The 16,446-nt window shown below is 47.3% G+C and overlaps 1 non-coding gene across 1 annotated transcript; it reads right to left on the reverse strand.

Annotated features, from left to right (window-relative positions):
• Positions 1-15,142: 15,142 nt before the first annotated feature.
• On the reverse strand, positions 15,143-15,216 carry trnat-ugu (transfer RNA threonine (anticodon UGU)). The gene has a single exon. It is a non-coding gene; the product is annotated as a tRNA-Thr (tRNA).
• Positions 15,217-16,446: the final 1,230 nt, after the last annotated feature.

A 16,446-nucleotide genomic window follows, 5' to 3' on the forward strand; every position in this document is an offset into this window, starting at 1 on the left:
ACGGCAAAAGTGCGAAGAGAAATGCAGACTGGTTTCAATCTCATAATGAAGAGCTGGAACCTGTCATAGCCGCTAAGCGCATTGCACTTTTGAACTACAAGAAAGCCCCCAGCGATTTAACATCCGCAGCACTTAAAGCAGCCAGAAGTACTGCACAAAGAACAGCTAGGCGTTGCGCAAACGACTACTGGCAACACCTATGCAGTCATATTCAGCTGGCCTCAGACACCGGAAACATCAGAGGAATGTATGATGGCATGAAGAGAGCTCTTGGGCCAACCATCAAGAAGATCACCCCCCTCAAATCTAAATCGGGGGACATAATCACTGACCAACGCAAACAGATGGACCGCTGGGTTGAGCACTACCTAGAACTGTACTCCAGGGAGAATGCTGTCACTGAGACTGCCCTCAATGCAGCCCAGCCTCTACCAGTCATGGATGAGCTGGACATACAGCCAACCAAATCGGAACTCAGTGATGCCATTGATTCCCTAGCCAGCGGAAAAGCCCCTGGGAAGGACAGCATTACCCCTGAAATAATCAAGAGTGCCAAGCCTGCTATACTCTCAGCACTACATGAACTGCTATGCCTGTGCTGGGACGAGGGAGCAGTACCCCAGGACATGCGCGATGCCAATATCATCACCCTCTATAAAAACAAAGGTGACCGCGGTGACTGCAACAACTACCGTGGAATCTCCCTGCTCAGCATAGTGGGGAAAGTCTTTGCTCGAGTCGCTCTGAACAGGCTCCAGAAGCTGGCCGAGCGCGTCTACCCTGAGGCACAGTGTGGCTTTCGTGCAGAGAGATCGACTATTGACATGCTGTTCTCCCTTCGTCAGATACAGGAGAAATGCCGTGAACAACAGATGCCCCTCTACATTGCTTTCATTGATCTCACCAAAGCCTTTGACCTCGTCAGCAGACGTGGTCTCTTCAGACTACTAGAAAAGATCGGATGTCCACCAAAGCTACTAAGTATCATCACCTCATTCCATGACAATATGAAAGGCACAATTCAACATGGTGGCTCCTCATCAGAGCCCTTTCCTATCCTGAGTGGTGTGAAACAGGGCTGTGTTCTCGCACCCACACTTTTTGGGATTTTCTTCTCCCTGCTGCTTTCACATGCGTTCAAATCCTCTGAAGAAGGAATTTTCCTCCACACAAGATCAGGGGGCAGGTTGTTCAACCTTGCCCGTCTAAGAGCGAAGTCCAAAGTACGGAAAGTCCTCATCAGAGAACTCCTCTTTGCTGACGATGCTGCTTTAACATCTCACACTGAAGAATGCATGCAGAGTCTCATCGACAGGTTTGCATCTGCCTGCAATGAATTTGGCCTAACCATCAGCCTCAAGAAAACGAACATCATGGGGCAGGATGTCAGAAATGCTCCATCCATCAATATTGGCGACCACGCTCTGGAAGTGGTTCAAGAGTTCACCTACCTAGGCTCAACTATCACCAGTAACCTGTCTCTAGATGCAGAAATCAACAAGCGCATGGGTAAGGCTTCCACTGCTATGTCCAGACTGGCCAAGAGAGTGTGGGAAAATGGCGCACTGACACGGAACACAAAAGTCCGAGTGTATCAGGCCTGTGTCCTCAGTACCTTGCTCTACGGCAGCGAGGCCTGGACAACGTATGCCAGCCAAGAGCGACGTCTCAATTCATTCCATCTTCGCTGCCTTCGGAGAATACTTGGCATCAGGTGGCAGGACTATATCTCCAACACAGAAGTCCTTGAAGCGGCCAACACCCCCAGCTTATACACACTACTGAGTCAGCGGCGCTTGAGATGGCTTGGCCATGTGAGCCGCATGGAAGATGGCAGGATCCCCAAAGACACATTGTACAGCGAGCTCGCCACTGGTATCAGACCCACCGGCCGTCCATGTCTCCGTTATAAAGACGTCTGCAAATGCGACATGAAATCGTGTGACATTGATCACAAGTCGTGGGAGTCAGTTGCCAGCATTCGCCAGAGCTGGCGGGCAGCCATAAAGACAGGGCTAAATTGTGGCGAGTCGAAGAGACTTAGTAGTTGGCAGAAAAAAAGACAGAGGCGCAAGGGGAGAGCCAACTGTGCAACAGCCCCAACAAACAAATTTCGCTGCAGCACCTGTGGAAGAGCCTGTCACTCCAGAATTGGCCTTTATAGCCACTCCAGGCGCTGCTTCACAAACCACTGACCACCTCCAGGCGCGTATCCATTGTCTCTCGAGATAAGGAGGCCCAAAAGAATGATTCTATACAAAGTGAAACCAACATTCACATATGAGAAACTGACAGGTACAGTGTAAACCCCACACTAACAAACCAGCAAATGCCACGGACAGAGTAAACCATCAGTCCTAGACAAGAAACTGACAGATACTGTGTGAAACCCAAAAATCATTTAGCAGGATTTGGCAGCTAATGTGTAAAAACCTCTCTTCAATATCCATACTGCAAGGTACAAAGAAAATTAGGTACAAAACCAGGCTCATACTTCGAAGACTGAGAGAGAAGAAGCGAAACACAGACTCACCTACAAGAGACTGACCATTACAGAGAATAAAACACACTCACCTAGAGGAGGTGCAGATTAAAAACACATGCATGTAACAGAAACTGATAGGGACAGAATCAAATCCTTTCTCACACATGACACAAAAATTGGTGGTGTCGTAAATAGTGAGGAGGAAAGCATTAGATTACAGGACGATATAGATCGTCTGAGGCATAGAATATAAGAGCAGGGTGTTATGATGGAGCTGTATAAAATGCTAGTTAGGCCACAGCTGGAGTACTGTGTAGAGTTCTGGGCACCACACTATAGGAAGGATGTGATTGCACTGGAGAGGGTGCAGAGGAGATTCACCAGGATGTTGCCTGGACTGGAGCATTTCAGCTATGAAGAGAGACTGAAAAGGTGAGGGTTGTTTTCCTTGGAGCAGAGAAGGCTGAGGGGAGAGCTATAGTTTAGATAGGAAGAAAGTATTTCCATTAGCAGAGGGGTTAATAACGAGGGGGCGTAGATTTAAGGTGAGGGGAAGGAGGTTTAGAGGGGATTTGAGGAAAAAATTTTACCCAGAGGGTGGTTGGAATCTGGAATGCACTGCCTGAAGGGGTGGTAGAGGCAGGAACCCTCACAACATTTAAGAAGTATTTCGATGAGCACTTGAAATGCCATAGCATACAAGGCTACAGGCCAAGTACTGGAAAATTGGATTAGAATAGTTAGGTGCTTGATGGCCGGCACAGACACGATGGGCCGAAGGGCCTGTTTCTGTGCTGTATAACTCTATGACTCTATATCAGAAACTGATAGATCTGGACAAAAGCTGATGCTCACAGACAAGTTGTTGAAAGATATGTGGTGAAACTCACATAGCAATAGCAGAAACAAACAGTCACAGACCAAAAACTGAAACATACAAAGTAAAAACCCACATTCTCGCACTCGAAATTCACAGTTACGAAGTGAAGTTGACTCTCTCCTCCCAGGCACTGACAGGTCCAAAAGAAAACACACACTAACATACCAGGAAATGAAAGGCTGCATTTGCTGACAATGCCATCACTAGGTGGCGCTGCATCAGCACATGTGCAAAAGCAGCCTGTTCAAATTAGACTGCAATTGTTGACAACGCGATCGGTAGGTGGCGCTGTTTTGGCACATGCGCAGATACAGCATGTGCCACGAAAACGTCACAGCCTGCGACTGCAGCAGCTGCCAGGACTAAAGATGGCGCTGGTCAAAAAATCACAGAGATGAAACCTAACAAACACGTGGCATAATACAGTGGCCGGAGTGAGAGAGTGGAGCGCGCCGGGAAGAGCAGCGCGGGGAGTCCAGCGGTAGCGGTGCCCGGGGGGGGGGCGGGGTGTGAAAGGGGGAGACAAGCGGTAGCGGTGCCGGGGCAGGGGGGGGTGGGGGTGGAGAAAGGGGGAGACCAGCGGTAGCAGTGCCCGGGGTGGGGGGGGAATGAAAGAGGGTGAGGGAGGGGGGAGATGGGAGAGGGAGGGGGGGATGAAAGAGGGAGAGGGAGGGGGGGGATGAAAGAGGGAGGGGGGGTGATGAAAGAGGGAGAGGGAGGGGGAGATGAAAAAGGGAGGGGGGAGAAAGAGGGAGAGGGAGGGGGGGAGAAAGAGGGAGAGGGAGGGGGGGAGAAGGGGGGGAGGGAGGGGGGAGAAGGGGAGGGAGAGGGAGAGGGAGGGGGGAGAAAGAAGGAGAGGGAGGGGGGGAGAAAGAGGGAGAGGGAGGGGGGAGAAGGGGGAGATGGAGTGGGGGAGAAGGGGGAGAAAGGGGGAGAGGGAGGGGGAGAAAGAGGGAGCGAGTGGGGGGGGAGAAGGGGAGAGCGCGGCGGGGGGAGAAGGGGAGAGAGTGAGGGGGGAGCAGCGGAACAGAAGAGGAGTGTCTTTTTCTGTGCATGCGCTATGAACACAACAGCAAAAGACTTACTGGCCAGTCCCTGGACCCGGTGACACCAAGGTCTTCGCACGCTCGCTCCCCGCGGCTGTCTACGGCCTCTCGCTTCCGGCCCTCTCCATTCAGCCCTTCCCTCCAGCTGTGGATGCCCAATCCAGTTGCTTTCTCCCCTACCCAGTTGCTTTCTCTACTTCTCCACAGTACTTCAGGCATTGCAACTGTTTGGTCCCTGCATTTTGCATGCTCCCTCTCCCCACCCCTCCCCGCTCTCCCCACCCCTCCCCCTCTTCACCCACCCCTCCCTCTACCCCCCCCCCCCCACCATAGTTGAATATCTGAAGTGCAGTTGCAAAGTCGGGGAAATAGCATGCAAAACAAAACCTCAACAATTCTGGGTTTAATTATTGAAAAGTTTTATTAAGTTCATTAAGTATCCGAGGAACTGCTGTGCATGGATACATGAGTGTTGTGTTCAGCATTCCCGTTAGACAGACAGGCCGAGTCTCTGCTATGCACAGCAAAAGAGATTGTTCCTGGAGAGCCTTCTGGTGATGAACGCTTGGCTCTCTATTCCACTACTGTATTGTTCATGTGAAGAAGGCAAAGTCACAAGAGTCTGAGCTCAGTCTATTCTTGGTGAATGTTCCCCAAGCGCATCACAATGTGCATTCCCAATTCATCCATAAATGTAATGTTCCTTTCCACATCGTGATGAGCTCCGCAGCATGATCCAGTTGCCTTCGTTGCTTGAATGCTGACCGTAAGTCTCGAGGATTGTTTTCTCGACGGCATGTTTTACATGAAAAGAAGAAAAGCAAATCAGAGTCAGAGCTTCCCTCCCTCCAATGAAATTACTGTTGCGCATGCTTTATGCTCTGCAGTATAGGCCAATGAATCACTTCGTACCCACCTCAGCTGTAGGAGGCAGGATGATGTAACTGCCCTTATCTCGTGATGGTTCAATGCTGCTCTCAGGGAAAACATGAATGATGTGAGGGTGCTGGAAAAAGAAGCACATTTCTTTTGGACTATGAACATAAAGCAGGCCATTTAGCCCAGCTGTTCCCTGCTAGTGGTTATGCTACTCGTGCGTCTTCCCATCCATTCCCATTTAATCCTGCCTATACTATCAGCATCATCTTCCATTTCTTTCACTCTTATCTACCTTTGCCTTAAAGCAACACTGAGGATGGAGAATGGTGTGGCTGCACTCCCACCTCACCAGTTGTGTCCGCAGCAAGAGCATTCACATTTGTGCTACCACTGGACACGGCATGCTTGTTTCTTTTAGTGCTCAGTCTCTTCTTGCTGAATGTTCCCCAAGTGTTTGACCCCTTTGGACGCCTTCTCTGCTTGACAGGCAGCAGCTGGCAATTGCGGATCTCACAAGGCTCTGCATGGTTGTTTCAAGGGCGGATGGGGAAACATGTGGCACTGTGTCCACGTGCACTGCTTGGATGGGTGCAGGAACAGGTGACTGTGTAACTGAACAGCAAGGAGAGGGTACCGCAGGTGGGGGAAGTGGAGCTTTGAACAGGCAGGCGTATGTATGGTCCATCAGATCATTAGGCCAGGGGGTGAAATGCTCAGGATCCATGGATTGTGGCACGCGACTGATGTCCAGCACGTGGCCACCTCCATCCGAAGGTGCTTCCGGGCAATTGTTGGGCAAATTAATTGGCTCCATCTCATCAGCCAGTCCTTGTGTCCTCCCACCAACCCCCCCGTCCCTCCCTACCCTTCCCTCCTTTCCCCCCCTCCCTTCCCCCCTACCTTCCCTCCTTCCTTCTTCCCCCCTTCCCTCCTACCTTCCCCCCTTCTCTCCTCCCTTCCCTCCCCCTCCCTTCCCTCCTCCCTACCCCCCCTTCCCTCCCCCTTCCCTTCCCTCCCCTCCCCTCCCCTCCCCTCCCTTCCCTTCCCTCCCCTCCCCTCCCTTCCCTCCCCTCCCCTCTCCTCCCTTCCCTTCCCTCCCTTGAAATGTATTTTCAGAGCAACTTACCTTGGAACAATCTCCTCTGTCTAATAAAAATGAAGCAAATGTCCAAAATGACTAAATAATTGAGATAAAATGCCCGACGAAACCTCTCCTCCTTCCATTTTCAAAAACTCGCGCCGAAGCTTTCGGAAGATTGACGCACATGCGCAAACGGGCTCCGGTCATCTGCGCATGCGCTGCAGTCCGGATTGCCAGGACCAGTTTGCGCATGCGCAAATGCCAACACGTGTTCCCCGAGGAAAATGACGTTACGCGATGACGTCATCTGCGCATGCGCAAACTGGCCCTGACAATCCGGACCGCAGCGCATGCGCAGAGGGCCCGAGACCGTGTGCTCATGTGCGCACCGCGGCGCATTCTGATGACGTAGCGTTGTCATCAATCACTTTGTTCAAATAAAACGTCCCAGTCAGCGACGTTCTGGCAGCTGCCAGGACTAAAGATGGCGCTGCTCAAATAATCACACAAAGGCCATGTAAAGCAAAACAAAGGCCATGTGTTTATATGGCAGCAGGGAATGGCTGGTGAGATCGGGCGGAGGGGGTTAGGGTGGAGGGAGGGGGGTTGGAATGGCCGGAGAGATCAGGCGGGGGAGAAAGACCGGAGAGATCAGGTGGGAGAGAATGTCCGTAGAGAGCGGGGAGGACGAGGAGAGCACACCCACCGCCACCAATGTCTTCGGCCGCTCCCTCCCCACTTCCCCCATGCTCTCTACTTGCTTCCCCCCCACACTCTCTCCCCGCTTCCCCCACGCTCTCTCCCCACTTCCCCCACACTCTCTCCCCGCTTCCCCCACACTCTCTACTTGCTTCCCCCACACTCTCTCCCCGCTTTCCCCACGCTCTCTACTCGCTTCCCACCCCTCTCCCCGCCCTCTCCCCTCACTTCCCCCGCCATGTCCCCCCCACCCTCTCCAACCCCCACTACACCCGCCCTCTCCTTCTGTTAAGCTATTCCGTGACCTTGTCCTATCAATACCTTCTCCTTTGTTATCTCTTGCCCCATCCCCGCTTTACTTGCTTAAAATCTTTTACATTTCTTATATCTGCCAGTTCTGAAGAAAGGTCACTGACCTGAAATGTTAACTCTGTTTCTCTCTCCACAGATGCTGCCAGACCCGCTCAGTTTTTCCAGCACTTTCTGTTTTTATCATCGATTTTCTTCTTTTTTACTTTGCCGATGTCTTTGAATATATTGTGGATCCTTCTTCAGGGTGTCTTCTTTCACCAGGTAGTTCTGACCTCTGTTGATGTTGATCGTAATCAGCTTCAATTTGCTGATAGTTTTGGAACTGAGCAGATTTCCTTTGCTTGATTCTACAACATGGAACTCAGTCTGACATGTGGACCCATGGGAGGATTTAAAAGTAACTTGGATGATCCCTAGTGGATCCCTAGTGGAGGAGTATCTGATCCATGGGAACCCAGGTTCAATCCCGGGTTTCAGCAATTCTGCTTCCTTATGCGTCCCTTGCCTTGGTTCTGATTTTCCAGTTGCACAATTTACTTTCAAATTATTTACCAAGCACCAGTGGATTGGATTTGAGAAACAACACAGAGTCATTTACAGCACAGAAGGTGGTCGTTCGGCCTATCACATCCATGCTGGCTCTCCCCGGAGCAATCTAGTCAGTTCCACTCACCAGCTCGATCCCTTTCCTCCTGCAAGTTTCTTTCCTTCAAGTATCCATCCAATTTCCTTTTCAAATCATTGATTGTCTCTGCTTCACCACACTCGTGGGCCGAGACATTACCACCCACAACATAAAAAAGTTCCACCTCACCCAAGGATGCGAAATATTTATATCTTCTATATTTAGCTTATTCTCTATTTCTATGAGAATAGACTGGCAGTCAACATGAAAAGGAACCCAAAAATCTTTGAGCAGCATGTAAATGATAAGTGGGTAGTAAGAGGTAGAGTGCAGCCTATTAGGGACAAAGAGGGTAATATATGCTTGGAAGTGCAGGGCAATGTTAATCTACTTAATAAGTACTTTGTATCAGTGATCATTAAGGAAGTGGAATTGGACAAAATATCAGTAGAAGTGCAGAGAGTAGAGGCAATGGAGAGGGTACAAATTGAGAGAGGGAGGTACGAAAAAGGCGGAGCAAAGCGGCACCGCAAAGTGCTTTGTGATAATATCCAGGGCATCACCAAACCAGCAATCCGCCGCCTGGCTCGCCGTGGCGGGGTCAAGCGGATCTCAGGTTTGATCTCTGAGGAGAGTCGCAGGGTGTTGAAGGTATTCCTGGAGAATGTGATCAGGGATGCGGTCACCTACACTGAGCACGGCAAGCACAAGACGGTCACTGCCATGGATGTGGTGTACGTTCTGAAACGGCAGGGCCGCTCTCCACGGATTCGGAGGCTGAACAACTCGACCCTTTCCAGCAAACACACAACAAAGGCTCTTCTAAGAGCCACCCACAGCCTCACAGAGAGAGCAGTGACCTGGAAACGGGAGATCGGATAGGCTGTTCAGAAGTGTCTAGAATAAATCTGTCCTGTATTCGGGAATAAAACTGGAATCCCCGAATTTGACATTTCATTTGCAGCAAAGATGTGCAGTGGATTTGATTTTCTAAACGGGCTGTGTAAACAGTGCCCGAGGTTCTACAGTTAGTTATTTCCCCAGTCGAAACATGCCCTCAGTGAAAAGCCACATCTTCTTCTTTGGCCTCCTTGTCTCGAGAGACAATGGGTAAGCGCCTGGAGGTGGTCAGTGGTTTGTGGAGCTGTGCCTGGAGTGGCTATAAAGGCCAATTCTAGAGTGACAGGCTCTTCCACAGGTGCTGCAGATAAAATTGGTTGTCAGGGCTGTTACGCAGTTGGCTCTCCCCTTGCGCTTCTGTCTTTTTTCCTGCCAACTGCTAAGTCTCTTCGACTCGCCGCACTACAGCCCCGCCTTTATGGCTGCCCGCCAGCTCTGGCGATCATTGGCAACTGACTCCCATGACTTGTGATCAATGTCACAGAACTTCATGTCGCATTTGCAGACGTCTTTAAAGTGGAGACATGGATGGCCGGTGGGTCTGATACCAGTGGCGTGCTCGCTGTACAATGTGTCCTTGGGGATCCTGCCATCTTCCATGTGGCTCACATGGCCAAGCCATCTCAGGCACCGCTGCCTCAGTAGGGTCTATAAGCTGGGGATGTTGGTCACCTCGAGGACTTCTGTGTTGGAGATACGGTCCTGCCACCTGATGCCAAGGATTCTCCGGAAGCAGCGAAAATGGAATGAATTGAGACGTCGCTCTTGGCTGACATATGTTGTCCAGGCCTCGCTGCTGTAGAGCAAGATACTGAGGACACAGGCTTGATACACTTGGACTTTTGTGTTCTGTGTCAGTGTGCCATTTTCCCACACTCACTTGGCCAGTCTGGACATAGCAGTGGAAGTTTTTCCCATGCGCTTGTTGATTTCTGCATCGAGAGACAGGTTACTGGTGATAGTTGAGCCTAGGTAGGTGAACTCTTGAACCACTTCCAGAGTGTAGTTGCTGATATTGATGGATGGAGCATTTCTGACATCCTGTCCCATGATGTTCGTTTTCTTGAGGCTGATGGTTAGGCCACATTCGTTGCAGGCAGTCGCAAACCTGTCGATGAGACTCTGCAGACACTCTTCAATGTGAGATGTTAATGCAGCATTGTCAGCAAAGAGGAGTTCCCTGATGAGGACTTTCCGTACTTTGGTCTTCGCTCTTAGACAGGCAAGGTTGAACAACCTGCCACCTGATCATGTGTGGAGGAAAATTCCTTCTTCTGAAGACTTGAATGCATATGAGAGCAGCAGGGAAAAGATGATCCCAAACAGTGTGGGTGCGAAAAGTTCCGGATCCAAAACGTTAACTCTGCTTCTCGTTCCACAGATGCTGCCAGACCTGCTGAGTGGTTCCAGCATTTCTTGTTTTTATTACATTGGTTTAAATTGTCGACCTGGCAGAAAGTTTGAATTTACAAAAGGCGCCAACTTCAGTGTCGGAAAGAAGCGATTACTGGAAAATCTATTTAAAGTTGTTCGTAAAATATTTTCCACCAACATTTAAAAACCTTTGTTTATTCCGCTATTTTCGCCACAAATTCCTGGCGCTATTTTACGCACAGTTTTAACCTGTCATTTTTTTCCCACTTCTTATCTGTAACTGGCGGTAAAAGACTCCATTCAGCAATCCTTAAGGGACCAATAACTCAAACTTGGTGTGGAAAGGAATAAATTAGACTTTTGGTAATTCCCCTTCACACAGGGATCAGGGGGACAGTGAGAAGTCACTGAAATAGTTGCTTAAACATTTTAAATAGATCTTATTCTGTCCTGTTACTGACATGCTGGAATTAGACAGTAATCAGCCCTTTCACAGAGACTGTGGGTGGCTCTGAAAAGAGCCTTTGGTTTATTAGATGACATTTTGGCCGCTTTCCTTTTTCTGGAAGCTCTGAGCGCTGGTTTTCTTGGGTAGCAGCACGGCCTGGATATTCGGCAGCACCCCGCCCTGTGCGATGATCACTCCTCCCAGCAGCTTGTTGAGCTCCTCGTCGTTGCGGACGGCCAGCTGCAGGTGTCTGGGGATGATGCGGGTCTTCTTGTTGTCCCGGGCCGCGTTACCGGCCAGCTCTAGGATTTCAGCGGTCAGATACTCGAGCACAGCAGCCAGATAGACCGGGGCTCCCGCACCCACACGCTCTTCATAGTTACCCTTTCTCAGGAGCCTGTGAACACGACCCACCGCGAACTGCAGTCCAGCCTGGGAGGAGCGAGACTTGGCCTTGGACCGAGCTTTCCCGCTGGTCTTTCTTCCCGACATTTCCACAATCTCACAAATACTTTCACAAAGAATGGATAACTACCTCAGCATTAAGCATCCACATGGGGTAGACAGGATGGTCAAGCAGTCTGAAATGGTGCATTCAGATCACAACGCTCTCTGGAGGGGTGGGTTTAAATCCCACTTCTGACAAGTTGTGCTTTGACATGACTACAGGCATTTGGGAGCAGTGGTGAAAAACACAGAGCATGAAAGAATTTTGACAAGCAAAATCAAAACGAATTCAAAGATATTTCTTCAATACATGGGAGTAAGAGGCAACAGAGGAAAAAGTAGGGCCCATCAAAGAACTGAAAAGTAACCTATGTGTCAGGGCTGAAGATGTTGGTATGTTTGTTAATGAATACTTTACTGTCTTCACAAATGAGGGGGTGATGCAGACATTATAATTAAGGAGAAGGAGTGTGAAGCATTGGACATGATAAACTGAGGGGGAGAAGAAGTATAAATGGGATGAGCATCCTTGAAAGTGGATAAATCATCAGGGCTGGATGAAATGTACCCCAGGCTGTTAAAAGAAGCCAGTGAGGAAATAGTGGAAGGTCTGACCATCAGTTTCCTATCCCTCACTGGATACAGGTGTGATGTCAGAGGATTGGAGGTCTCTGCAATAAAAGCAAAATTCTGCAGATGCTGGAAATCTGAAATAAAAACTATTAGTGCTGGAAATACACAGCAGGTCTGGCAGCATCTGTGGAGAGAGAAGCAAAGTTAACATATCTGTTCTGATGAAAAGTCACTGACCTGAAATGTTAACTTTGCTTCTCTCTCCACAGATGCTGCCAGATCTGCTGTGTATTTGCAGTACATTTTGTTTTTATTGCTAACATTGCACCATTGTTGAAAAAGGAAGCAAGAGATAGACCGAATAATTAAAGACCAGTCAGCCTAACCTCAATAGTGGGTGAATTATTGGAATTAATTCTGAGAGACAGGATAAACTGTCACTTAGAAAGGCACAGATTAATCAAGTATCATCAGCATGGATTTGTTCAGGGAAGCTCCTGTCTGACGAACTTGATTGAATGTTTTTGAAGAAGTAACAATGAGGATTGTGAGGATAGTGCAGTTGATGTGGCCGACATGGATTTTAGCAAGACTTTTGACAAGATCCCACATGACAAACCGGTTAAAAAAAATAAAAGCACATGGGATCCAGGGGAATGTAGCAAGCTGGACATAAAATAGACTCGGTGGCAGGAAACAAGAAGGAATTGGGTACGGGTGTTTGTGCAACTCGAGGTCTGTTTCAAGTGGTGTTCCACAGGGCTCAGAACTAGGTTCCCTGCTTTTTGTGGTATAAATTAATGATTTGGACATGAATGTAGAGGGCATAATCAAGACGATTGCAGATGACAAGAAAATTGTCCGTGTTGTTGATAGGGAGGAGGATAGCTGTACACTGCAGGAAGATATCAATAGACTGGTCAGGTGGGGAGAATAGTGGCAAATGGAATTCAAATTGGACAAGGGTGAGGTGATGCATTTGGGAGGTCAAAAAAGGCAAAGGAATACACAATTAATGGGAGAACACTGAACGGTGTAGAGGAAGTGAGAGACGTTGGAGTGAATGTCCACAGATCCCTGAAGGTAGCAGGACAGGTCAATAAGGTGGTTCAGCAGGTATATGGAATCCTTTCCTTTATTAGCTGATGTATAGAATATAAGGGTGGTCTGGGTGTCCATGTCAATAAGTCACTGAAAGCTAACATGCAGGTGCAGCAAGCAATTAGGAAAGCTAATAGTATGTTAGCCTTTATCGCAAGAGGATTTGAGTACGGGAGTCGTGAATTCTTGCTTCAATTGTACAGAAACTTGGTTAAACCACACTTGGAATACAGTTTTGGTCTCCTTACCTTGGGAAGGATATTATTGCCATGGAGGGAGTTCAACGAAGGTTCATCAGACTTCTTCCAGGGATGGTGGGACTGTTGTATGAAGAAAGGTTGGAGAAACTGGGGCTGTATTCTCTAGAGTTTCCAAGAATGGGAGGTGATCTCATTGAAACCTACAAAATACTTAAACGACAGTCAGGGTAGATGCAGCTAAGATCCCTGGTTGGGGAGTGGAGAACCAAGGGAAGGAATTTCAAAATAAGGGAGTAGCTGCTTAGGACAGAGATGAGGAGAAATTTCTTTACTCAGAGGTTTGTGAATCTTTGGAATGCTCTAACCCAGAGGGCTGTGGAAGCTCAGTCATTGAGTATGTTTAAAGCAGAGATTGACAGATTTCTAAATGCAAATGACATAAGGGAATACGAGGAAAGTGTGGGGAAAAGGGCATTGAAGTGGACGATCAGCCATGATCATATTGAATGGTGGGCAGGCTCGATGGGCTGAATGGCCGACTCCTGCTCCTATGTTCCTATGTTCCTAACTCCACATGATCAGCGAGGCACAGCCTCAGGCCGACTTGGTGGGTGGTGCAAACAGATATTACTGCTTCTGATCTTCACCAGAACAGAGAGTGGGATGGAACATTGATCATCAATCAGACTGTGAGAGAATACAACAGAATAAAACACATGGAGAGACACTGTGGAATAACAAATAGATTTGATTGGAATGTTGAATTCTGATTGGAATGGATAAAACAGCAGATTAAATTGGGATTCTCATTGATCTGGGACAGAAAAGAGAAACTGATGGAAAGAAGGGAAGAAGAAAGAAAAGAAAGGATGGAACTGTTCACTTTTTTCAGTTTTTTCACTCACCCATCAAAGCTGGATAAAAAAAGTTGCAAATTACAGAGAATTTCACCAGAAGGGGAGATTAAGTGCTGTCGAAACCTTGGATCGAAGGATGCCCCAACAGATCATCTGTTTAACTGTCTCCTCACTGGGGGATTTCAAGCAGTGAGTAATATTATTCTCTACTTTTGTTAAATGAACCCAGAACTGTCACTTGGAGTTAATATCTGTGTTCCGACTCCTGAATTATAAAATTGTGACTTTATCAATATTTTCTGGACACATTTCCTGCTGAAAGAACTAAGAACTCTTTTCTAATTTACACAATACTATATACACACTCATCAAGCCTCCGAAGTTGGCATCCTTGGTGCTGCTCTCTCTTCTCCCAAACCTCATCTCATTTGACTGTTGCATCATCACTCTGACAGTGGGAGTGATTGATCCCACTGTCTTCAGCATTAACCCTTTACATCCTTATACTACACTGTCTGTCAGAAAAAAATGGAGAGGGAACTTCCTTCATTTATCGAAAAACCAGCTGCTCCCAGTTGAAAATCAACTCAAACCCATCAGCGAGAGAGAGAGACTGTCAGAGAACTTCCTGCATCCAGTCCTGACCCTGTCACACTCAGCAGATGCTCACCCAGACCCCACTCTCATCAACACTGAACATTGTTACCGAGACACTTCAAATACTGTTGAGAAAAGGCAGGAAAGGTCAAAGTTCACAGCTGTTTTGAATAGAACAAAGTTTAATATCTCCTCACCGTTTCTCGGTAACCACATGAGACAATGGTTTTCTTATTTGGTTCCTTTGATTTTTCTTGTTCCTGACTGAGAAATATTCCAAACCTCAGATCAACCCTCCCACTTGTGTCGTGTCCCAGTTACAAGCAACACATAATGACACACACACTTTGAAACATACAACACGGTCACACTTTCCTTCAGTGAGATTAAGGTCGAGCTTTTTTTCCAGGTTGAATGCAACTTTGAACAAATTTGTATCAAAGAAGTTGCCTTTGAAATATCAGCACTGAATTTCTGTCCGAGGAGAAAGAGCCATTCCAAACTCACATCCTTCACAAAGGCTATTTTCTCCTGTGAATGAAATTCATCACGCAATTTGAATTCTCAGTTGAAGTTCACAAGACACAGACATAAATGTTGACACGGAAACTTCTCAAGCAGATTGCAAATATGAATTAAGGCTCCGCTGGGGATCGAACCCAGGATCTCCTGTTTACAAGACAGGTGCTTTAACCAACTAAGTTGCAGAGCCAGATCACAAGTGCTGCTGCAATTGAAATCTGAGGTGGTTACTATTTATTCTCATCCCACTTCTCCACAGGTCACAACAAAAATTTTAACTTTTCCCACTTACTGATACAGTCAATCATATGCTCTATTTTTCCCAGAATAGAAGACAGTTAATGAACAACAAAATTACCAGTTTCTTATAGAACAAGTTTTAACTAATCATGAAGTAAAGCATAAACACACAGGTGGAAATTTTAAAAGTTCCCTTTTTACCTTAACCAACATTTAAAGTCCCTTTCTTACCTCAGCTGAACACACGCACACACACATACTGAAAAAAAAGGGATTTTTCTATACAATTCAGGGCTCTGTTAAAGACAAAAAAAAAACACTTGGACTGATTACTTGCTCATTTCTGAAGAAAACAGCAGATGAGATATGTTGTTCCAAAATTGACATGCAGTCTAATTTCCGAGTACATGTACACAGGTCACTAGGTTCTTTTAGAAGAGTTTATTTAGAGGCGGGGTTGAGAATTAATTTTAGCAGGCTTTCTTCAAAGGCAGAATATGAGACGAATTGACACAGTGAACTTCTCAGAGTCTTTTCAAGATTTGCTGCAAAACAAGGTGGGTTGCAGTCTTCTCTCATTCCTTGACACTTCTTCTGGCTAACTTTATCAGCTGCTCACTCCAGAAGGTAAAACACAATGACTGCTACAAACAAAAGCTTGCGATTTTTCTGCCCTCTTTGGTGCGCGCTGCTGCTGCCGGGCTTGTCCAATCAAGAGGCACGACTGACTTCTCTGTCCACATTTCCCCGTTCCCAGGGCTTCTGTTCTACATTTAACTTGAGTCATGACAACTTGTCAACATAGTTGTCAAATTAATACTTTCAGTGCCCTCTTGAAAAAGAACTGGTCTTACATTTATTCAGTTTGATTATAATTTCCTCAACAAAATAAAATTCACAAAAAAAAAAATCAAAGTCCCTTCCATAACATCATGTACTTTCCCTGAGCTACAGGTTATTGCAAGTCTCTCTGGCTGTGTTTTTTTCTGTTGATTTTGCACTCAGGTTCTTTCTGAATCCATGTGTTTGCAGTTCTTTGTGCGTGAGAGACATGGAGATATGCTTAAAGATTTCCCAACAAATTATTCATATCTCCATCTTTCTCCAAACTTTGTGCAAACACATTAATGTGGGAATCACACACACCAGGCCGTCAAACCTCTCCGCTAAACATTGAAAG

The sequence above is a fragment of the Heterodontus francisci genome, unplaced genomic scaffold (assembly GCF_036365525.1).
Source record: "Heterodontus francisci isolate sHetFra1 unplaced genomic scaffold, sHetFra1.hap1 HAP1_SCAFFOLD_61, whole genome shotgun sequence".
Lineage (NCBI taxonomy): Eukaryota > Metazoa > Chordata > Chondrichthyes > Heterodontiformes > Heterodontidae > Heterodontus > Heterodontus francisci.